Source organism: Phyllostomus hastatus, unplaced genomic scaffold (assembly GCF_019186645.2).
Source record: "Phyllostomus hastatus isolate PE091 unplaced genomic scaffold, TTU_PhHast_1.1 phas_contig_137, whole genome shotgun sequence".
Taxonomy (NCBI): domain Eukaryota; kingdom Metazoa; phylum Chordata; class Mammalia; order Chiroptera; family Phyllostomidae; genus Phyllostomus; species Phyllostomus hastatus.
The window spans coordinates 16,723,350-16,747,704 of record NW_025333583.1 but is presented as its reverse complement, the minus strand read 5'-3'; the positions used below and the strand labels follow the sequence as shown (position 1 = coordinate 16,747,704).

General features: G+C 46.1%; 2 pseudogenes; both read right to left on the bottom strand.

The window, feature by feature from the left end:
* Positions 1 to 511: 511 nt before the first annotated feature.
* Positions 512 to 24,161, bottom strand: LOC123827928 (annotated as a pseudogene).
* LOC123830058 lies at positions 22,626 to 22,709 on the bottom strand (annotated as a pseudogene).
* Positions 24,162 to 24,355: the final 194 nt, after the last annotated feature.

Sequence of the window (24,355 nt, the reverse complement as noted above, 5' to 3'; positions counted from 1 at the left end):
AAACACGTCAGTGCAATAAGGACTGAAGAGGAGTGTCCAAAACCGAGAGCATCTGGGTTGGAAAAAGGAGTAGTGCCTCTGTGTAAATATGTCGTTATTCCTGTTAAAAACTTGTAATGTAATTTAAAAGATACTTTTAGCAAATTAAACCTATGTTTCTTTTCCTTTCCTTTATTTCAAGACACTTTATTCGGCATTATGATCAGACTATTACATTTAGCAATCAAAAGCATGGGTGCAAAAAAATCATCTACATTAAAACCCTTTGTTGGAATGCTTTCCACTTTCCACAGAACAGAAACTAAAATAACCTGTTGTACAATTAGTCACAAAGGCAGTCCTCGAGCTTTTTGCCCATTCACGTGAGGATTATCTACAACACGTCTTCTTTGTGGCAGCTAGGCCCTCCCACCCCCGTGCTTGGCTCCGTTCACCAATCTGTGGTCACCTGTAGTTTCCCTGTCACTTCTCTGTTTCTCCTCTCCTACTAAGCTTTGTTTTCTGGCAGCAATTAAAACCTTCTGCCACTGCCACTGCCACAGCTACTGCTGCTGCTGGAGCCGCCACAGCCACCTTGGTTTCATGGTTTGGCAAAGTATTGGCCTCCACCCATCACAGGGGCCAGAGCTTCTGCCTCCAAAGTTTCCTCCTTTCGTGGGTCCAAAATGTGAAGACTGGGTGTCATAATCGCCAAGATCATTGTAGCTTCCAGCACCTCCAAGGTTGCTTCCATCATTACCAAGTCCATTCTAGCCACCCCCACTGCCACCACATCCACCACTGCCACAGCTGCCACCAAAGCGCCCTCAACCCCTGAAGTTCCTCCACGACCAGCTGTCATCCCCACCAAACCACCTTCACCAACACATCTGAAGTTCCCAGAACCACTTTGACCTCTTTGGCCGGATGAAGCACTAGCCATCTCTTGCTTAGATAGCACCTTCCTTACCCCGTAGCTGTGGCCGTTCACAGTACGGTCTTTCAAATGATAGTCTTGTCTACAGAGTTGTGGTCATCAAAGGTTACAAAAGCAAAGCCTCTCTTCTTGCCACTGCCTTGGTCAGTCAGGGTTTAAGTCACTTCAGTTTTCCCATACGTTTATTGTCTGTGGTGGTGTTCTTCAGTGTCTTCTTTAGTACCACCAACAAAAATCTTTTTCACGGTGAAGCGATCTTTGGGAGCCTTCTCTTGGACAGTAACCTTTGGTTCCACTCTCTTCCATCCGCCTCATGTGGCCTTGTACTCGTGGCTGCATCCACCTCCTCTGCACTGGTGAACCTGCAAGCCCAGAGCCTCAGGATGGATCTCATCACCACACAGTCTGTGAGCACTCTCCACTCACAATGGCTCCTCAGACCCCCATCAGCTGTGACCAAGCTCAGACCTCTGATAGAGAGCTTCCACGGCTGTTCAGCCCTTTGGGAGATTCAGACTTAGACCTGCCAATTGCAGGAGTGGAGACTTAAGAAGGCTTACTCCGCAGGTCCACCAGCAGAAAGAGGATCTGTCTCAGTGAATATCAGGACCCACACATAGTGGAGACTCTTCAACAATTCTTAAAATTCTTACTTAACTTTCCTCTTCCCTTTTATTTTTAGTGACTGCCTTTCCCTACAAATCCCCAGGCTGAGTGCTCACTTCAGACATTGAGAAGAGGATAGTGGGGAAAATTAACTGTTATTGAGTTCAGTACAAAAACTGGGAAGTTAGTGGGGAAACGGGAGGAGGTAGGGGTTGGGGAGGGAAGGGGCAGGTTTCTTAGCCTCAACCTCCCTCTCTCCAGCAGGGACAATGTTGCCTGCATCTTGTGTAAAATGATAGATAAACACGTCTTCAAATCCTCCCTTCCAATCAGATCAGCATCCCTGCAAGGGAATTCTGGAGCCACGGATGGCTAAGTGTCTACTGTGTGGCAGGCCCCTTGGGACCGTGGCCTTTCTCTACAGTGGAACAGTAGAGAGAAACTCGTGTCAAAACAACCAGAGTGGCAGTAAAGGGGGAAGTGAAAGAGGTCTCAGCAGATCGGCAAGGGATGGCTCTAAAACTGGCCAAGGAGTTGTTCCAATTCAGAGATTTGGGCTCTCGGGCTCACCCTCCACCCCGGATCTCCTGGCCCCAAATTCCCAGACCGTGCATCCACCCAGGGAAACACACGTCTCAGACTGCCCTGCCCTGCCTGATTGGGATCGGGATCCCGCCCCCCGCCCACGTGGACTGACTCAGAAACGAGAGCACCCTGGATCCCAAAACAAGGCAAGGCTGCCAGGGACAGGATGGATCTGTTCCTGCCAAGCCAGAACAAACTTTCCTGGGACCAACTTCTCAACCCTGCGGATCTCTTCCCATTGGTCAGGCAGGTTGTAAAGTTAATGGGTCTCCGTGAGTGTGAGCACAAGCAGAGCAAACAAGCCCAGACAAGCCCAGACAAGCCCTGCCTACGCCTTCAGGCAATGTGCTTAAATGTCTCATTCAGAAAGTCCAGGCGAAGTGCCAAAGAATCGATTACTAACGAGCATTTGGAACCCGCCTGCTCCTAACTGGACCCCGTCTGGGTAGTTCACGTGAGTGAGGAGTTGGGAGTCATTGCCCACAGGCTTTTTGCAGAGAGCGCCTTGCATACTCTCTTCCCCAGACAAATACATGCTTACACAGAACTCAGCTAGTTTTTGTTGTAATTCAATTGTAAAAATAGAGAGATAGAACATTACAGATATAGTGAAAGCCCTTCAAGACCCCTCCGTGATTTCATTATCTGCCCTCATTCTTCAGGGGTGACCAGTGTCCTAAAATCTGTCATTCCTCACCCCAGGTATGACTGCATGCTTTTGCTGCATACATGTGTCCATCAGCAGCATGTAGTTTTGTTGGGCACACTTTCAAACTTTATGTAAATGCTACCTTGGACTTCCACTTCTACTCAGTTTTAGCTCATCATTGTTTTTGATATTTATTCATATTAACATGGCACTAGTGAATTCTTTTTGGTGGGGGGGGAGGGTTGTGCAAGGTTTAATTAAAAAAAACAAAAATAGGAAACGCTGTTTTCGACATTTTCAAGGTTGTAAAAAATGTACCACAATGACCTGGGGTGCGGTTCTAAGCTGCTTTAGTGGAACAAATACAAAATGACCTTCCCCCTGCTAACAGGTGGTGGAAACCACGCCCCTCGCCCTGCTCCCCTAGCTCCTCCCGCAGACTAGTGAGTTGTCAGCGCTGTGACCTGGGTAAAACCACTTCCCAAGGGCTTGTTCTCTCTCAAGTGACCCAAGGCAGAGCTACAGCCCCCCCGCCCGATTCTCTCCCCCTCCCCAGTGCTCTTGTCGAGGCAGAGCTCGCTCATTGATAGGCCGATGCTGCGCCTTAATACTGACAGTGAGTGAGTGAGTGAGTGAGTGAGTGAGTGAGTGAGTGAGTGAGTGAGGCGGGCGGCAGCGGGAAGGGGGACTCCAATGCAAACCCAGCAGCAGCAGACGGCCCTCTCAGCGCCCACTGCTTGGCTTACTTTTGAATACCACGGGGGAAAAAGCTCGGATAAAGACAATAGGAAGTTGGAATCAACGCAGCAGGAAATGGTGTGAACAACCCATAAACCAGTCTCTCATGCATCCATACCCACAGTTAATATTGACAATAATAATAAAAATAAAAGTACAGATGAAAAGTAGCATTTGATAGTGTTCTAATTCTGTTACTGTTCATTGTAGTATTTAATCGTGGTGTTCTATTATGTAAAGCTATCATAACTTGTCCCTTAATTCTCCTGAGGTGTGGAATGGCTGGCTGGTAGAGGTGAACATTTTTAACTTGAACGAGAACTCTGGGCCTGTCTAGCGAAGTGGCTGAACCTGCTCATGCTCCTGCTAGCAGAGGCGGGGCGCGCCTGCTGTCTCACGTGCTGGGACACACTTGACATTATCAGACTCCAATTTTTCCTCGTGTGACGGAGGTGATATGCCCAATCTCATTCTGGGCATGATCTTTATTCACGAACTGAAAAGATTTTTGTTTTTCTTTTTTTTCCCCCCAAAGTGATCTTATAGGTCAGTGGTTCTCTAAGTGTGGTCTGGGGACCCTGGGTGTTCCCTGAGACCCCTTCGGGCAGGCACATTGGTCCCAGTCATCTCATGGTTGCACCAAGACATTATCTGCCTGTTTGACCCTCATTCTCTCACAAGTGTCCGATGGTGTTTTTCCGAGGCTGCCCGACGTGATGCTGCAGCAGGCTGGACGGTCCTCCAGCTGCCTTCAGGTAAGCCACACGTGACCGAGATCCACAGATAACACAGGCCAATGCAACCCTTCCATATACTTTTGTCTTGGAAACAAATGACTATTTCTCATTTTATGGGGCAACTGCCTTATTAGACATGACTAAACTTCTCTTTAAAGTGAAAAACATCTATATTCCACCACCCAGCTATTCCACTCCTCAGGAGAATTAAGAAACAAGTTATGCTATCTTTATCTAATAGAATACTACAATTAGAAAATGTGTCCACATATAATGGGTTTTACTGTTCTGATATGAATTCAAAAATATGTTTAAATATTTCAGTTTTAATTTATAAGGTAGTAAATATCACCATATAAACATATAAACAAAAGTTCTCTGGGGTTCTCAATAATATTTCAGAGTACAAAGGGGCCCTCCTGAAACCAAAAAATGTCAAAGTCACTGGCACAGGGCATGCCCTTGTGTTGTCCCTTCTCACATCTTGCCGTGGGCTGCTGTGCTCAGGGTCACTTTTCCTTTGACCCTCATGGAATTCCCATAAAGCAGGTACTGTGATTGTTGGCCTCACCCGAGGGAGAGAGCTAAGGCCGGGGCCAACGGGCCAGCGTGCTCGAGGTCAGGCACTGGGACGGAGGTCCGGCCTTGCTGCCTCCAGAGGCACCCCAGCCCTTCACCATCCCCACCGCTGTCCCCTCGCTTCACCCCCTTTAGCTTTCTTCTCTTAGCCATTCTCTGAGTCAGCCGTCTTGAAACCACCTTCTCATCTTTGAATCACCCTGTCTCCTTTTTGCTTCAGGTGATCTGAAATATCTTCCCAAGGCTGTAGACCAGTGAGGTCCTGGAGGCTGGCTTCCTGGAGCTGGACCTACAGTGGCCGTGGCCAGGCTCCAGGCTTCCGGGCAGCAGAGCTGGGAGCCACGAGAGATGCATGGGATTGAGACCTGGAAACTGACCCTCCAAAGGGCAGAGCTAAAAGGGAAAGGACTTGCTGGACAGGTTCTAGAAGGAAAGACTGCCAGGCCCAGAAATGGGTTTCTTTGCCTCGGGCCTCTAGGTGGAGGAGAAGTGTTCAAACCAAACATCTGCCTATTAATCACATCCATCTCTTAATCGCTATTACTCACTCACTGTCTTCATTCAACAAATACAATGGATTAATAAGTGGGTTGTCACGGTGCAATAAAAACAGCTAACATTTCTGGGTGTGAAAGGACTCAGGTGCCTAGAAATGGGGCTGTGGTGTCCCACAAGAGCCAGGAAGGACCTTGTAACCTGAGTTTGGCCTTCCTGTGGAAGGGTTACGTAATCAAGGGAGCGGCATGCTCTGATTCGTTCTTTACAAAGATCCACTGGCTACGGAGCGGAGCATGGATTGCAGGTGAGCAAGGTGGTGGGCAGAAAAGAATGGGGCCTGGAATCAGCATAGGACAAGGAGGGGTGGATAAAATCAAGTGACGGGAAGTCAGGAAGCAAAGATGCAAACGGTCTCCGGGATGCCTAGATCTAAGGCCAGAGCCTCCTAACTAGATTTCTCACTGCCAGGCTTTTCTCCCTTCCCAACAACCCTGAGCATCACCACCAGACTAACCTTCCTTGAATGCCGCTCATCACGTTGAGGAGTCCCAGACAGATGACTGATTAAATGCATCATTGGCTCTAGAGCCGAACAGCCTGGATTCAGATCCTACCTCAGCGACTTTGCTGTGCCCAGTTTCTTCATCTAAAAAACGAGATAATGAAAACACTGTTTTCATTACAGGGTTGCTGTAAGTCGTGTATGTCAGAACACTTACATCATTACCTGTGTAGGGTAATCCTTCAATAAAAAAGTAACTACTAGTACGGCATTCCTCCGCTCAGAAATCTGCAGTAGAAACCCTTCTGTCTCCATTAGCTACAGTTCCAAGGCCTGCCTCTCCAGATCCCTCATAATCGGGGCCTGCCACACAGCTCAGCCTCCTTTAATTCTATCCCTCACATACGTCCCATAAATATATCAGGTACAGCACCTTTGTGCCTTGGTTACACTGTTTCCCTCATTTCAAATGCCTTTCTTCCTCCCATCTGCCCTCCCCAGTCCTTCTGTCCCTTAAATGCTCATCACCACTTCTAGAAAAATGACTCCGAATGCAGTGACTGGTGACCGCCCCCTGTATAATCATTTTCCCCCAAGCTCCCCCAAGCAGGACAGCATGTCATTCCTACCAGGAGGCTATCATTCCAAATCATTCACAAAGCCACTCAAGCTCATATCTGTCACTGCTATCTAAATGCTAAGCACTCACGAAGAAGGCCTAGAGCATAAACTTGTCTTTTCCACGCTTCGTGGGGCACTATGGATGCCCCAGAAGCCCATAAATAAAAAATAACTTTGGTACAAGTTAAGTTCTCATCAGGACTATCAGCTATGAAATATTTAAAGGCTCTCTTGGGTTATTACACCAAACCAATGTTGTGTGTTAAAAAGAGATAGGACCAAAAATATATGAACCAATTGACCAAACCATATTTCAGAGGAAGCCAAGTCTTACCCCCAAGCAGGACTTCTGTGCTTCCCGTCCCTTCGTTTTTATAGCTTTCTTCTAACCACAAAGCTTTATAATAATTAGCACTTGTATCGGACGACTTAAAATTCTTTTATGTGTTCAAACATGATAGTACAATAACAAAACCCAAGTTTGCCTCCAATGAGGTTTTCCACACCTGTAGGTTACTAGAAATTCCCCTTGGTGGGGAAAATGTGTTCCAGAATTTGAAATTTAGAAACCAAACGATTTTTTTTACTTTTTAAAAAATTTGCATTTTATACCAGTGCATTGGAGGCACTTAATTCGCTTTTAGCTAGGGCCCCTCATTAACTATACAATATCTCTATAGATTGCACTCAATTCAGCAGAGTGTCAAGAGACAGGAGAACTTCTCTCCATGTTCTCAGAGAACATGGAGATTCAGAGAGGTTAAGAATGGAAGAGTGCATCACACTGGCACTGAGCCCCAGACCTCCACCAGTGTTTACTTTTTATTGGTTCACTTGTTCAACCTACACTTCTTGATCCCCTGCTTTCCTGGACGAGGGAGTACCTGCCCCATCAGCAGCTTACAAACCATCGTAATCTAGCTTCCGGGGGGCTGGGAAGGACATGGCGGGTGGAGAAACCCAGTCCGCTAGATACATACTTCCCCTACTCCACCATGGCAGCCCAGTCTACATGGTTTGGTTTCTGACTCCATTTCCCACATTCTTCTTAACTTCCTAATATTTTCTCCCTGCGCATAATTCTTCTGGAACTGAAATATTTCCCCTAATTCTAGCATGCCTAGATGAACCCCTATCATCCATGCCTTTCCCCAAGACCTGGCTCTTATTTCCTAGCCCACAGTTGCTGTCTAATGTCCAGTTGTGAATGGACTCATCATCCAACATTGCCTGATCATTAAGAGTCACTTTGGGTACCTGTCAAAACTATAGATTCCTAGGCCCTGATACCAGTCTATTGGAATCAGAAACCCTAGGGAAAGGGAGGCTTTCCAGATGCAGACACTGAGGCTTAGAGAGATAAAAATTATAGGCTGAAATCCACACATGTGAGTGTGAGCTGGGTGCAGAGCCCAGATCTAGCCAATCCCACCTTCTTTTGTGTAATAACTAGACAGGGTATGGGGCCATATTTGCTGCAGCGTCAGCCCCTATCTTCAATCACAGCCTCCTATTCCACTTCTCAGTTTCTTCAAGAATGTAATGCTAAGTCACAAACCCAAGCACCCATGACGGACAGAAGGGCACAGCAAATGGTTGGAGCAGGAGGGGTGGTGTGTACATGCAGCCTCTGTGCAAGGCAGGGATTCTGGAAAACGAAGGCGTCCTTCCCTGTCCGAGCTACTCAGCTGCTGCTGCTGCTCAGCTCCCCCCAGCTCTTTCCCGTGAGAATGTGGCCCCAACTTCACTGAAAGATCTAGATTTTCAGGTGAAATATCAAGACGCCACACCAGTGATTACATTGTGCTCTATGGCAGTGCATCTTAGAGACTCGAGAGAGAAAACCTGTGGCTGGCCTTGAAGCAAGTTGCTCTGATGTGAACTGCCTATGTAGACGGCCACGGGGCAAGAAACTGCATGTGGCCTCTGGGAGCCTAGGGCTTCAGTCCCAGAACCACAAGGAGCTCAACCCTGCCAATGACCATGTGAGCTTGGAAGAAGATTCCAAGTTCCAAAAAGGAATGCAGCCCAGCAGCACTCTGATGGCAGCTTCCCGAGCCCTTGAGCAGAGGACCCATCCAAGCCATGCCCAGACTCCTGAACTACAGATATTGTGAGATAATAAATGTGCATTGTTTTAAGCTCCTCGGGTTGCGGTAATTGCCTATGCAGCAACTGAAAATCAATACGCCCTCCTAGGCCTGTGCTTCTCAGAGAGTGCCTCAAACTGCAGAGGCTCCCTCCCTCCATCTGCCATCAATACTCCCACCTCTAGCTGCCCTGACCTCAGCTGGCTGAAAAGAGGAATTAATCTGGCGAACTGATTTACTGTTTCTGATTCACCATTTCTGATTTACCTACCCCTACCAGGGAGTCTTTGCATCTTCTAAGAGAAGGCTTGGAGAGGTACTGGCTAAATCAAATGTATAATTGATTCAAAATGGTGGAAATGCAGACAATCGTGCGGAAAAATAGAAGTAATTTGGTGCCTGGAGATTGTCCCACTGGGCCTCACATTACTCCGTAGGCCCTCACCCGGGAATAAGTTCGGCCTGCCACAACACTCCAACCAGTGGGGCCCGGAGCTCGGAGCTGCGTTGCCATCAGGGAAGGAGACTGACTGGGGCAAGCTTCCATTTTCTCCTCTGGAAAATAGGCACAAGACCCCACCCCCCACCTGCCTCAGAAAACTGTTTGGAGGATCCTGCCAGTGGGTGGCTGTGTGTGAGACGATAGCAAATACAGTCCTTTGGTCTCTCTCTGCCTTCAGTCACTGGCCCAGGGCTCCTGAAACCCTGGTAATCTCCTGGGTGACAGGGGTGTCTTTGGTTCTAATGAGGCAACTCTGGGTGGGCTCTGGGAGGGGGGCTGGTCAGCAAAGACCAAGGTATGATTAGAAGCTTGGAATTTTCAGCCCCAACCCCCAGTCTCTTGAGAAGAGAGATGGACTGGTGATGGAGTTAATATTTGCTCACACCTGTGGGATGAAGCCTCCTTAGAAATTGCAATAAGTGTGGGGCTCGGAGAGCCTCCAGGTTGGTGACAGTGAACACATCCATGTATCGGGGGTGTGAGGCGCCCCAACTTCTGTGCTTGGGACCCTGCCAGACCTCGCCGTGTATGTCCCTTCATCTGGCTCCTTATCTGTATCCTTTCTCACATCCTTTAATAAAGTGGTAAATGTGTTTCCTCTAGTCTGTGAGACACTCTAGCAAGTTAACTGAACCCACGAAAGGGGTGGTGGGGACCTCCAATGTGTAGCCAAGGCAGACAGAGGTTGTGGGTAACCTAGGGACTTACTACTCGTGAAGTGGGGGTGGTCTCATGGGACTGAGCCTTTAACCTCTGGGATCTGACACTTTCAGGTGGATGGTGTCAGAACTGAGTTGAATTAGAGAGCTTTTTCCCCCTGGTGGGGGGGACCCACACATCCGGTGACCAGAGGTGTCTGAGGTGGTGAGTGTGAGAGTCTTGTGAGAGTAAAGGAAAGACACAAGGAGGAAAAGACAGGTTCCCTACTCAATGTGAAGGCACTCTGTAAGTAAAACAATACGTGTTCACAACAACAGACTGAAGTGGCGAAGCCATCACAGATCATTCGAGCCAGAAAGACCCCGGCGCACACATTCGGACTTCATCCTTGCAGCTTCGGCCCTGACCTTGCCCGTGTCTGTTGTCAGGCTTCCATTTCTTGCCACCTCCCTGTTTCGGCCAGAGGCTGACATTCGCTTCTCCCAGCTTCTGTGCAGCTGCCCAAGGCCAGGCAGGGACTGAGATGGCACTCCTCTCACGTCCCCGAGAGTGACTGACCGGGGAGGGCCAGGCCTCCAGGAAGGTCACACACACATGTGGGGAGTCCCCCAACACCAGGCCAAAAACAGCCCCGTCACACTCCCCTGGCGACCCCTCGTTGGGCTGAGAGCGCTGAGTCCTTCACACCCAAGCACTCAAGTCCCTGAGAGTTCTAGAACTCTCTCTCATCCAGCAGGGCTCCACAGTGTCCAAATCCTTATTTCAACTGGCAGGAGTGAGCCACCACTTTCTTCTGCTGTCCGTAGAGCTTAGCAGGGGTGTCCAAACTTTTGGCATCTCTGGGCCACAACAGAAGAAGAAGAGTTGTCTTGGGCCACACTAAATATATGGTGACACAAAATCACCAAAAAAAATCTCATAATGTTTTAAGTAAATTTACAGTTTTGTGTTGGGCCGCATTCACAGCCTTCCAGGGCTGCATGCGGCCCGTGGGCCACAGGTTGGACACCCCTAGAGAGTGAAATCTCCAACAGGCAAGAAGTTTTGTTGGATTTAAATGGACACAAAAAAGACTAAGAAAAAAAGGAAGAGGATGACTTATCCTCTTTATAGTCAAACAAACATAAAAGCACATAAGAAATTATGGCTTCTTATTTTAAAGCCAGAGGAAGTTAAGGATCACATGACTAATGGGAAGAGTGGGGGGGAAAAACGTATTTTTCAATTTAAACTAAATTATTAAATTATTTAATTTAATAATAGTAGTAAAACAGTCATAATAATACTAACCATGTTACTGAGTCTACCACGTGTCTGACGGTGTACTAAATGATTTCCATGCACTCTCTCACTCACTGCTCACAACAGCCCTAAAGGAAAGGTATCATCACTGTTCTGATTCAACAGGTGAAGAAACCAAGGCTTGGTCACGGTAAGTGATTTATACAAGGTCACGCTACTAGCAGATGACAGAGCTGGCTCGTGAAGACAGGTACGTCTGCCTCCCGAACCAGTGCACCATCTTGCTCCCTGGAAATGGAGTGCACCACGGTGCCCTGACTCCCCAGCAGAGCCAAGGATGCTGACCACAAGCCTGCCCCGCTTATAAGCTCATGGTGCGCCCTTCTTCCACCCTTGTTTTTCCAAGGTCCTCAGCAAATATGCCTGAAGAAGGGGTTCTCTCCTAGCTCCCCAAACCTCCCAATAATAAGCACCACTCAATAGCTGTTAGTATTAACACTAGCATCAACATCACTGGTACTTTTTCTTCTCTAGAAATAAACTATTAATAAATATACTTAAATCCTAAAAAAAGTCCATGTGTTTTAACACTTTTAGAAAGTGATTTTTTTAATTGGAGACAATCTAGATAATTCCATTTTCCCTGCAGCTTGGTGCCAAACAAACAAATAGATACAGCCTCAGAATCCAAGGAAGAAATTGTTGGTTTTGCCTGGAACAATTTCCATGGTGGCCAGGATTTGACCCTAAAGTATTACCATTTTATAGTATTGAGGTATTTTGCAAGACTAGATTGGATTTTGATTGTTTGGCATCTTCTTTAAACACCTCAAATTAGTAAGCAATAGAAAATGTGGATCTAATAAGTTCACAATAGCTTGATGAAAAAACATGGGTTAAAAATGACCAAATGTTTGCAAGCTGAAATTAATATTCCGTGCCCTGGGAGAATGTAAAGTTTAGGCAGAAATGAGCATGAAAGCGATAATTGGAGCACTGGGACCCTCTGTGAGGCAGGGTAGATAATCATTTAGAGGGGCCTGTAGACGCCTAAGGGTCAGTGCGAGCTTTGATGCTGCGTTTTCTGAGCTGTTCTTCCACAAAACAGGCCTCATCCTTCGTCCTTCGTGTTGGGGGTGTTTCGTGGAATACAGTTGGAAGTATCCTGATTATAAGGAAGGAAGCAAAGGAATGAGGATCAGAAGGAAAGAAGGAAGAAGAAAAAAACGGGAAAACCAAAACTATGGACTCTGAGTTAAATCCATCATGGCCAAGTAAAATCTGTATAACAGCAACAAAAAGATTTTTGAGTTTTTACCCTGTGAAGTCTAGTTATGAAAAATACAAAACAAAAATATTAGATAGCATATCAGAATTCTTGGTATAAGAAGTCAACCTACAGTTCAGAAAATAATCATAGCCACATTTAAGGCCACAGGAAGGAGTGGAAGAGCACAGCAACAGAGAATATTATTTTGGGTGATGTTTTTGCTGCATGCTAAACTAAATAGCAGTTTTCCAATGATCAGTTTTCATAATAGTAGCTATCACTTACTGAGGGCCTTGTGTACCCGTCTCTGTGCTAAATGCTATTTGCAATAGTCTATTGGACTTCATCTTCCCAGCAAGCCTGCCAGGTAACTATAATTACCCCCATTCACACATAAGACGACTGAGAATGAGAGAAGGCAAGCAGCTCAAAGACACACAGGTCTTAAGAGGCAAAGTGCCCATCGGTGTCACCTCCGCATAACTAGACTACTTCCAACCTATTCGGTCACGAGCAGCATCACCAACAGCAAGAACCATTTTTAATCCCCACCACAACCCTGTAAGGTGTTAATAACCATTACTCCCAACCTACAGAAGGGGAAACCGAGGCTCCAAGAGGCTGGATAATGCCCGAGTTCATCTAGGGATAGGGAGTAGGTGGTGAAGCTAGGATATGAACTCAAAACAAGCTGACTCCGTGTATTAAACCACTGCATGCTTCAGTATTCTGTACATGTCAGAAATATAACCAATACTTTAAAACACTCCTGTACAAATTAATACAGAACTCTTGCCTCAATAAATGTTAAGAAATGGCTTGCTCTGCTACACTCTGAACATGGGAATTATCATCAAAATTGGGTCAACTTCAGCAAATGCAGAAAGCTTTTTGGTTGTGTGTTATTTTCATTTTCTTATTTCGACAGAAATATGCTGTAATGAGCTACTGTGATAACCAACAATAGTCTGTTGGAGTTAGAAGGATGGCCTTACTACCTTTCTAATAATACAGTGAATTAGCAAATTAACAGAAATATTCTGAACAGAACACAGAGTTCTGGAAGTCAAAACTTCAAAATGGGTTTCACCGGGCTAATCAAGGCGTGAGCAAGACTGCATTCCCTTCTGAGGCTCTCAGAGACAACTCATCTTCCTGCCTTTCCCAACTTCCGCAGGCTGCCGCATCCCCTGGTTCATGACTCCTTTTCATCTTCAAAGCCATCCATGGCAGAGCTTTCTTACTATGCCATTTCTCTAACTTTCCAGTTAGAAACTACAAAAAAGTTTCTAACTTCTTTGCCTCTGCCATCCTTGTGATTATAGTTGGCCAGCTGGATAACCCAAGAAAATCTCATTGTTTAAAGAGATTTTTAAAATTTATTTTTAGAAATGGGGGTGAGGGAGGAGGGAAGAAAGGAAGAAAAACCTGTGATGCACAGGAGAAACATCTGTTCGTTGCCTCTCACATGCCCCCAACCAGGGACCTGGCTCACAACCCAGTCATGTGCCCTGACCAGGAATCAAACCGGCAGCCTCTCAGTTTGCGGGGTGATGTCCAGCCCACTGAGCCACACCAGTCAAGGTAATAATCTCCCCATTTTGACAGCTGCTGCACAATTTTAATTCCCCTTGCCATGTGACATAACATATTCACAGGTTCTGGGGATTAAGACATGCATATCTTTTGGTGGGGGGCATTATTCTGTCTACCACAGGATGTAAATCCACAGAAAGAATAGATGTAGAAATAACAACGAATGCACAAAATGAAGTGGTAATAGTAATAACAGTAAGGACATCAGAGATTACAAGGGTTGGCACACTAGTCTGTAAGACTGTGAACAAAGCAAAAAAAAAAACCCTCTCTATTCAATGCCATCAGCTAATTTCAAGTGTGTGCCCACACCCACGTGCACAATAATATCCTAATGAGCTGATTCCACAGCTCGGATAATACTGTCTACTAATTAGGCTAAAATAGAAATGTATGATGTGTGTGTTAGTTTACAGAACTTTTGTAGAAAAAGTTCCCAAATTCCTTTCTTCCTGGAAAAGGATTATTTTCTTGCCCCTTCCATTCTAGCTCACCTCTAACATTTCTGGAAAAATTCTAGGAGGATGGATAACTTCTCAGCATTTGCCTACCTAGCTTAACCTGTCACTGTGTGTAGAAGGACAATGAGTGACTATCCGTTGGGGTGAACTCCAGAGCGGAGCAGGCCTGCATCAGAGGTGAAGGCTGGATCACGTCGCCCCCTTGTGCAGAGAAGAGAAATCACGCCCTTCCCAACCTGGACGGAAATTTCTTGTCTAAGACTCCGTGGGAAACAGTTGTTTAGAGAGTGACATTCCCCAGAGCTCTTAGAAGCTACTTTTTTCATCATTTTAAACCTGTTTATTGGAAAATCACTCTAAAATACAGAATACACGAAAAATAATCATACTGCATGAAGGATATAACAGCATAAAATAAATTATTAATTTCCTCGCCTCATAGAGTATTCTAAATGCAATTTTAACAATTCTTTTTGGCTGGGAGCCTCGGTTCCTTTACGATTCCATAGAATAGCACACCAATATTCTTTTGCATGTTTGACATTTTTAGGAAAAGGTTTTTTTTTTGTTATTGCTGCTGTTTTGGATTTTTGTGTTCTCTGTTGTCACTGGGCACATTTTGATTTTGAGTTTGTCGGTGCGACTTCCTTTAAAAGCTTCCTTCCCCTCATTTGCTGTGGAAACAGTAACTAGGATACTGAGCTAGTAAGTGTAAGTAAAATGAGGTTAAAAGGCCCCTACTGAGCTCTCTCTTGCAAGTGTGTGAGATTTAAGACAAAACCTGAGTGACTTTGCACGCAAGACTTCCCGCTCCATCTGGAAGTCGTGACAGTTTGACATCTATTTGGCTACTGAGAAGCTATTTTTACCTCTTTTCTATTTTTGTTCTGAATAGGTTATGTTGAAATAGTTGTGTTTTGGCAAGATAGAAAATTGCTGTATTTTTCCAATTTGCCCAAGTCTTGAAATGGGATAAATCCCAGTGCTGGGATGGGAGTGGGGGTGGGGAGGAAAAGCCATGAGCCTTTCAATGCTCAGGGCAATGTGATACAAAAGCAGGGCTGCGACTTCAGCGCTCATGAACAGGAGGCTACACAACGTGTGGTTCACCTGCTAACAAATCCCTGCGCAGCTGGAAAGGGTGTACACCATACCTGCACTAACTGGAAAGTATTTTCATCTTGGGGGGGGAGGTATCCTGATTTTTTTTTAAATGCTGCTCTTTGGCCCCCAGGGGGCAGTTCTGAGATATGCCTCATACGGCCCCTCGGCAGGTGCCAGCAGGACCAGCACCAGTCACCCATGCAGTGTCCCCTCCACAGTGCGTTCTCGTATCAGCGGCCTCTCCTTCTCCACTGCACTCCCCCATCCTTTTCCCTGCTCCCTGTCGTCACTTCCCCAAGTCACTGCACACAAGCCCATGTCTCAGGCTGTGCCTTTGAGAGAAGCCACATAAATAAAGACACTGTCAAGTGAGAAACGGGCATTCAGAGCTGCTGCACCCATCTTGCCACCATGAGGGGAAGACCAAGAGGACTGCAAAGAAATCACCCCAGAACCACAGCATCACTGGGCTGCAGGACCACCAGCCTCTAGACGTCTCAGTCCGTGAAAAGAATTAGCCCTCCGTTAAGTCACTTGCAATTGGGTTTTGTGGTGCTTGAGCCAAAAGTACTTCAGGGGAATGTTTTATTTAGAGCTGAAGGCAGAGGGATAAGGCCTCTGGGAGGGGAAGCCTGGAGGCGGCAGCCAGGTGGCATGGTGTGTGGAGCTCCAATTCCGGGAGAAAGCTGGTCTGAGAGAAACAGAGACAAAAGACAGGGAGACTCTCGTGGTTTAAATTCTCCTGCCGGCGCCACGGGCTGGTGGCTCAGGTGGCTGGAGTGGCGTCCCACACCACAGAGTTGTGGGTCAGACCCCCGTAGGGGCCCATGTGGGAGGCAGCTGATCAGTTTCCCTCTCTCCCCTCTCCCTCCCTCCTTTCCTCTCTCTCTAAAAATCAGTAAACATATCCTCGGGTAAGGATTTAAAAAAATTCTTCTGCCAGTGAATTCTTCTTCTTGCTTAAAATAGTTGATGCAGAATTTCTAGCCCTTGCAAAGAAAAGTCCTACTTTAAGTGTGATCTCATTCTTATTTTACAAAAAAAAAAGTGGATGTATGTGTGTCAATGTATGTTCACGTACACACTGAAAAAACAAACGAATAGGCGAAAGGGATACCAGTGTTTATTCCTTGGGAGGGTTGGAATAGAGGGGAGTAGGGAAGACTTGTGTCTCACTTTTACTTGATAAACTTCTTAATGTTTAAGTTTGTTATAACCAACTTGTATCAATTGTAATTTTAAGATTAAAACCTACAGAAGCTGAGATACGAGTGTTAACTTTGAGGTATATGGCAATTAAAAACTAATACACGAGTCATTACAAACCTGAGAACCGCTGCTAATGAACCACCCAACAAGTCTCAGACAGACAACCTCACGTCCCAATGTTCGCATGAAACCAGAAGCGATGTGCCAGAGCAAGCGACTGATGCTGGGAAGTTTGCCTGTGACTGTGGCTCCCCCACCAACCCCATGCACTAAATTCCAATTATTGCTCTGAAAATCCAACTCAGTAAGTCCACAGTCTAAGTTTAAAACAAACAAATATAAGAGTGTGCTTGCTATGCAAATGCAGCTTCAAGGCATTTGAAGCTTTGAAGCTCATCCATCCACTCACCCCTTCCCACCCTAATCCATTTCCAGACAGAAAACTCAAGAGCTGCCACAGCTCCATAAGTCTGGGTAAATAGCCTGGAGAGCTGAAGGAGGGGAAAGTATGCTGGGCGAGCCCTGAGCACATAGGCTCATGGGATGGAGCCAGGACCAGAGATGGGGTCATGGGAAATGAATACAGCCAGCTGAGCCAAGAGCCACTTGGTAGATGGACCAAGCCCCTGATCATAGGGACGTGACATTCTCAGAGTGCAGATGTGGTCAGCAAGTGCAGGCACAGGCAGCTAAGAGAAAAGCAGATGACAGTTCTGAGCAATGCCAACAGGACCCCAGATGGTGGCTGGAGGAGGCAGGAGGAGAATACAGGGAGAGGACCAGCAGGATGTTGTGTGAGGCTAGGGGGCAGGGAGGCAGCATCTGATAACAGGTGAACTCCTGAATTCCGGGCAGGGATACTGAGGCAGAAATTCATGGGTATGAATAGTAAGAGTGACATGTGCATCCTCACTACACGCCAGGGACGTTTTATCATCTCCATTTTTCAGATGAACAAACTAGGGTAAGTAGATGATAGGTGATTTGCTCAAAGTCACAAGCTGGTATATTAGTCAGCTCAAGCTGCCCTGAACAGGATAGCACAGACGGGGTGATTTCAACAACAGAAATTTATTTTCTCAGCATTCTGGAGACTCAAAGTCCAAGATCAAGGTGCTAGCAGGGTTGATTTCGGGTGAAGCCTCTCCTGGCTTGCAGATGGCTGCCTTTTTCCTTTGTCCTCGCATGGCCTGTCTGATGTGCACAAGTGCGGGGGGAGAGAGAGGAGAGAGAGAGGAGAGAAAGGGAGAGAGATATCTCTATTTTTTTTCTTCTTATAAGGACACCAGTCCTATCGGGTTAGGGCACCACCCTTAATCTTCTTAGAGGGCCTATCTCCAAATATAGTACATTAAGAGTTAGGGCTTCAACCTATAAATGGAAGGGGGCGGAGAGGAGCATAATTCAGTCTGTAAGAGCTAGTTAGTAGGAAACACAGACAGTGTGACTCCAGAGCCTAATACTTGTTTTATATGTGTATTTTTATATTTTATTGAGGCAGAATTTAAACATTATAGTTCAATAAAGTTTGAATAGATGCGTGCATCTGTGTGACCCACATTCCTAGCAACAGCTATATACAGTACTCTTAACCGCTACACTCTACCAGACTATCTGGTGACAGGAGGTAGTGCCACTGGTAGATCTCGCAGCAGCCAGGAGTCTTCCCTGGCGGTACAGACACGAGGCTTAATCGTGAGCTACCCTCCCACACACACCAGATACAGGACATGCTCACATGGGGCTCCCTGCCTGGGCCAGCCCCCCTGCTCTGCTGCTCCGCTCTGGGTCCCAGGAGACTAACCCTCACCAGCTGTTTCCCAGGGTCCATCTGCCCCTCTGTCTCCACCTAAGGCTGTGTCTCTGGCCCCTCCTTTGTGCCACTGGCTCCCACCAGGCAGTCCCCCAGCAGTCTTCCACCAGCTGACCCTAGCGCCTCCTCCACTTTGGTCAAAAAGCACCTCCTCACTGTTCAACTCCAGTTTAGAAGTAGCAGGTGCCTTCCTGCTGTGGCTGTCCTTTGGGTTGTCTCACCATCCATTGTTGGGCTTCTCAGCGCTTCCATCTCCTGTTTAAACAGTGACCTGCATTAAATTCCCTGTTCAGCCTGGTTTCTCTTTTCCTGGCTCTGTTTTCACAATACACTGATATACTCCCTACGTGTCAGGACTGGCTCAGAAACTGGGGTGGTCCCAGGATTAGAGCAAACCCATTCACAGTGGATGGAAGGTGGCAGACTCAGCAACAGAGGTTTTTCCAAAAGAATACCAGAGATCACACTGACGTTTGCCCTCCGCACCCTATCGACACCTTGTTGGTCCATCTTGTTAGCAAATTAGCACGATCCTCCAATTCATTCATTGCCCATGGCTCACCTGTTTTTCAGGTAGACCTCTGCAAGCTATCAAGACTAGAGATGCTTTTGTCATCTGGTTTTTCATGACACTGAGCTACAAATGGGATTTGTCAAACTGCCACATGTTTAAAAAAAAAAAAAAAGTTTGTCCAAATAAGGTTGTTGTTGAGAAAACAGTGACTAAGGAGGACGAGACGGGACACTCCAACACCGAGGAAACTTCGACAGCCTGTGGGTATCCCCTGGGATGCTGCCAACCAGCTGGGGTAAGGGAGGAAGTGGTCGCAGACGCTCAAAAGAGGCAAAATGCCTGGTCTGCTCTAATTCCAGTGTGCAACAGACTCGGGCTAGCTGTAGAATCCATACTGAGTGAGTCCCTAGGACTACCACAGGAGGACCCTCATCTTTACTTTGGCTGCGAAACTCGCTCGTCTTCCAAGAGCCTTTGGCTTCAGGAGGGAGAGAACTGGGAGGCAAACTGCACCCCTTGGCTCACTGCCCTGTATCTGGGGCTTCTCCAGAACTGCAATACTTATGAGTCAAGCTTCCTTTCCTCCGCTCACACCTTCTAAGTTACAAGTTATTGGCTTGTCTTGAATGCAGGAAGAGAAGCACCCCCTGCCCCTGCCCCCGCCCCCACCCCGTTCATGGGTTTCAAGGAAACCATACAGGTCCCACTTCTTCACTCTCTACCTGATAGATCACTTTAGCCAATAAAAGTGTTGTGAAACAACTAGGCACTTAATGGGACAAACATAACATTCCCTCCTACCACCACCAAGAGAGAGACAGAGAGAGCTGGGGGCGGGGGGGGGGCGCACGGGGTTGGGGGAGGAAAGGGAAAAGAGAAGAGAAAAGAAAAATGAAAAGAAGAGAAAAGAAAAAAGAAAAGAAAAGAATCCTGTTAGTCACAGAGCTTTCCATCTGCACCACAGAACAGGCTCTGGCTCTCTGTGAGAATAATAAAATCACAGTCTTGCACTATATCAGCGCCCCAAACAAAAGAAACACCCTGGAATGTTACTCTTCCAGGCGTCTGAGTTGGATTTAGCTCCGATGGGGAAAGGCATACATTCAAAGGAGAGACGGAGTAGCCTTGAGCCAGTCAAAGAAGTAAATGAGCTTGCTCTTCAAAAGAGGAAAACACAGGCTGTGGGCAGCTCCCCTCTGTGACTGATTCAACACCTGGTGAGTAAACAGCATGGCCTCCGCCCAAGCTGGAATTTTCCCACAGTGGGCCGGCAACTTCAGAGGTCCAGCAGAAGGCCAGGGCTGTCTTTTAGACCTTGAAAAATAGGGTGAGAAGGAAGGGCTGGAAGAGATACTTTATGGCAAAGGAAACTCACAGAAGTGAAAAGAGAAGGGCCTCAATGCCGCAGTTGGAGCTATTTTAAGGATAAAGAAATACTCTTTGTGGAGAATTTAGGGGGGAAAAAAAACAAAGTGCATGAGTATCATATGATAAGAACAGAATGTTTTCGGCAAAACAAAAAGCTGTTAAGGAATTGGTTGTTTTAACATCACCTAAGCCTAATGCATGCCGCCTAAGCAGCAGTCCCTGGGAGGTAGAGAAGTGTGGGCTGCGGACCTGTCTCTAACCACTCTTCGTCCACCCCGCCCCCATCTCTCCTCGCGCCTGCCTTCATCACCCCCTTCCCCCAAAGTCATCCAGGACTCCAAAATTCTCTGAGAGAAGAGGGTTCTAAATTATTCATGGTACAGTGCCACTGACTTCCTATCCTTCCCTTCCCAGAAGTATTTGCTATGTAAGAAGCCAGAGAAAATGAGCAATGCTTGAAACAATGAATCACTCCTGATAAAATTTCAGGCACTTGCAAAGATTTCCTGGGGGCAAGGGGAGAGTCTCTTACCCACACCCAAATGACACCACTTATAAAAATATGCTATAAACTTGACCTCCTTTGGAGCATTAATTCACAGTGTAACGGTGTGAGCACATTACATTTAAAATGCTGACTTTCAAAAGTTGAGATCTCGATTTTCAATCAAAATAGCCATATTTTAGCCAGCAGAGAAAAATTTATGAACTTACTTTTGAACTTCTGTTCTTCTCCTCATGTTTGGACTTTTATATCAATAAAGGTACAAGTCAATAATCAATAAACCTTTCTAAAACCCTGTTTGACTTTGCCACGCTTCTTTTCTACCTGGGCACAAAACCATTTTGGAAATGTTTTACCCTAGTCATGCTCTGGCCCTAACAGGGATCAAATCCACTTAATGATAGATCTAGGTCCATATTTATAATTACAAGGGTTTTGTATTGTAATATGGACACTCTCACTCCAGAGATGGCACAATACAACTGCACACTCTTCTTAAGTGGGACTTTGCCAGTTCTCCCATTGATAGATGGTGTCTACTTCCTCTCCCCTGGAGTCTGGGCTGGCTTTGGCCTATAGAATCTGGCAGAAGGGACTCTGAGTGATTTCTAGGCTTAGGCCATAAGAAGCCTTAGAACTTCCAAGTGGTCCTTGTGGTGCCCTCAGTCTTCACGCGACAAAGTCCAGGCAGCGGAGCAGTGAGGTGCCCAGCTGACAGCCAGCCCCAGACATGTGAGGCCGCCCTGCCTCCCCCAGGCCCCGTCACCACCAGCCAACACACAGAGCACAGGCAAGCCCTCTCCACTGAGCCCTGCTCCAACTGCAGATCTAGAAACCCATAAGCAAATTACTGCTTTAAGCTACTGCACTTGGGGGTTATTTGCTACATGGCAGCAGATAACAAAACCACTGACCTTATACAAAAATTACTAACTTGTGTACCACTATCCAGATTTGACACATCAAAGGTAAGATGCTTGACCTCAGAAAGAATAATCTGTCTCAATACAAAAAGGTAAATGACTAAAGTCTAAATTATGTTCTGAATCAGACAGCTCCCCCAATATCCAGGCCCCCCTTCTTCTATAAAAGTGGTTCTCAAAGTGTCGTCCTGGACCAGCATTATGGGAATTTGTTCAAAGTACAAGTTTTTGGCCTCCTACTGAATGAGAAGCCCCGGGAGTGGGGCCCAGCAATCTGTATTTCAGCAAGTCTTGTGGACAATTGGGGCGCACGCTGAAGCTTGAGAACCACTCTTCTATGGCAGTAAAACTTCTGATGTTTAACTGATATGCCTGGCCAGCTGGATAAAGCCTAGGTAAGGTGGCTAGGTAAGGCCATGACTAAGTTCTGGCCAGGAAGAAGTAAGCAGAAATGGGAAAATAAGTGTTCCCTTTCCTGTCCCTTTCCCTGGAATTCAGATGTGATGGCTGGAGCTCCAAAAACTGCCTTAGACCACGAGGTGGTCCTGGGAAATGAATGTCTGCACGGAGATGGAAGGGCCTGGGACGCTGACACTGTGGAGCTGCTGCATGAGCTCTGGGCTCACTCCCTAGCTTTCTGAACATGAGAGAGACCTTTCCATCGTGTTTAAGCCCCTGTTTTTTGAAGTCCTGCCCCTCACTGTTAAATCTGATCTGAACTTATACTCCATCCTAATAAAGTAGTCCCCCTTCCCCTCGCCTGAGATACTTTTTAATATAAGAACATTTTATTTTCTTTGCTTGTCACAAGCTATCTTTGGAGTATTTCTTTCATTACTTATTATAACTGTCTCCCTATTTGACCCTAAGCTTCATGAGGGTGGTTTTGTTTTATCATTCAGTCCCCAGCACCCAACGTACTTCTGCTCCCACAAGAGAGACTCAGTGAATATTTACTGAATAGCAATAATCATGCCTCGGATAAACCTCACTGGCTATGATACTGCCACTGCGCAGAGCTCAATACTTACTGGATAGAATAGACAGGTAGAGGGAGAGATGCAGGCAAATCAAATTTTGTCCAGTCTTTCAGCATTGTTAACTTGACCATGCCTCAAGATAAATCTTTCTTTTAAATACTGAAGATGCAGCAAAACTATCCCTCCCCTACATCCTACCTAATTAAGTAAAGTTCCACTTTTAATTGGAATATGAAGCGATAATAATAACCAATACTTCTATAGGCCTTAACATGTGCCAAAACCAAATTCCAATAGGGGGCATCTTACAGTATACCCGACTGGCATTCCTCTGAACTGTCACAGTCATCAAAAACAGGGAAGTCTGGGAAACTGTCACAGCGGAGGGAGCCTCGGAAGACAAGAGGGCTAAATGTAACAGTATCCTGGATGGGATCCTAGAACAGAAGAGAACATTAGGGAAAAACTAAGGACGTCTGAGCACACTACAGATTTGAGTTAACCGTTGTGCATCAATATTGATTCATTACCCATAACGAACATACCATGTTACTGTGAGAAGTTAACAACAGGAAAACCGGGCATGGGTGGGGTAAGGGGAGAGGATATAAGCACATACTCTCTTTCCCACCTGCTCACTTTTCCTGTCAGTCTAATACTGTTCTGAAAAATAAAGCCTATTAATCAAAGAAATATGTCAAAGACTTACAGGTGTTATAACCTATTACATATGTTAATTCTCATGCAGGCTAAGATGGGTACTATGATGAGCTCTGTGTAGAGACACAAAAGAGAACAGTAAGTGCGGTTTCCCCACATCCTGAGGCTGGGAGTTTGTTTTCTTCTGGATCAGAATGCATCTGATTCAGTCATTTAAGTAATGCATATTGATTAATGTGCCAGCGAGAGACGAAGCTTAGGGGATTCTATGAAACAAGTCAAAACTGGGAAGGTGAAAAGGGCTGTGTGTCCGCCTACCAAAATTTAAAGGACGCAAGCAAACACTTTAGAGTGCATACGATTCTAAAATGTGTTATATTTCCATACTGACAGCACATACGTTCTCCCAACAGCTATAAACAACTAGCTTGGCATCTAATTGTCAAGAATAATTATTTGAATATGAAGCCACCAGATGGTCCATGTTGTTAGGAACACATAAATCATACATCATGAGTTACAAAGCTGACTCGAGAGTGGATTTGTGTCTTATCTCAGGTATCAAAATAGCTAAGGTTCTCTCTTGGAGGATAATCCCTGGTCCAAGCTGAAAGAATACCTCAAATGAGAGAAATATCTGTGTCATTGCATTCCTTTCTAAAGATACTCATGGTGAACTTCCTTAACTACTGTTTGGACTAGCAGAACCTTACCATTTTCATTACTGACTACTCTGTTGACCAAAACAAAGATTTGTCACCTTGTCTGGTCAAACTGACCTTCCTGGCCCGAGTAGTCTGATCACGAACGTTATGAGTGCTCACCGGTGACATGGGCCACCCAGACACAAATAAACCTTGCTGAAAATTTTTTTGCAAAGTGTATTACCTGTGAGGGTTAACTTCCCTATTCTGAACTGCAATCAGGTGGTGCCCAATCTAACCATCCACCTGAAACAATATCCAAGGGACCTATGATTGGGTTGCTTCCTCCAGTCTGTGCAGCTGCCTCACTATTTAGCCTTAAA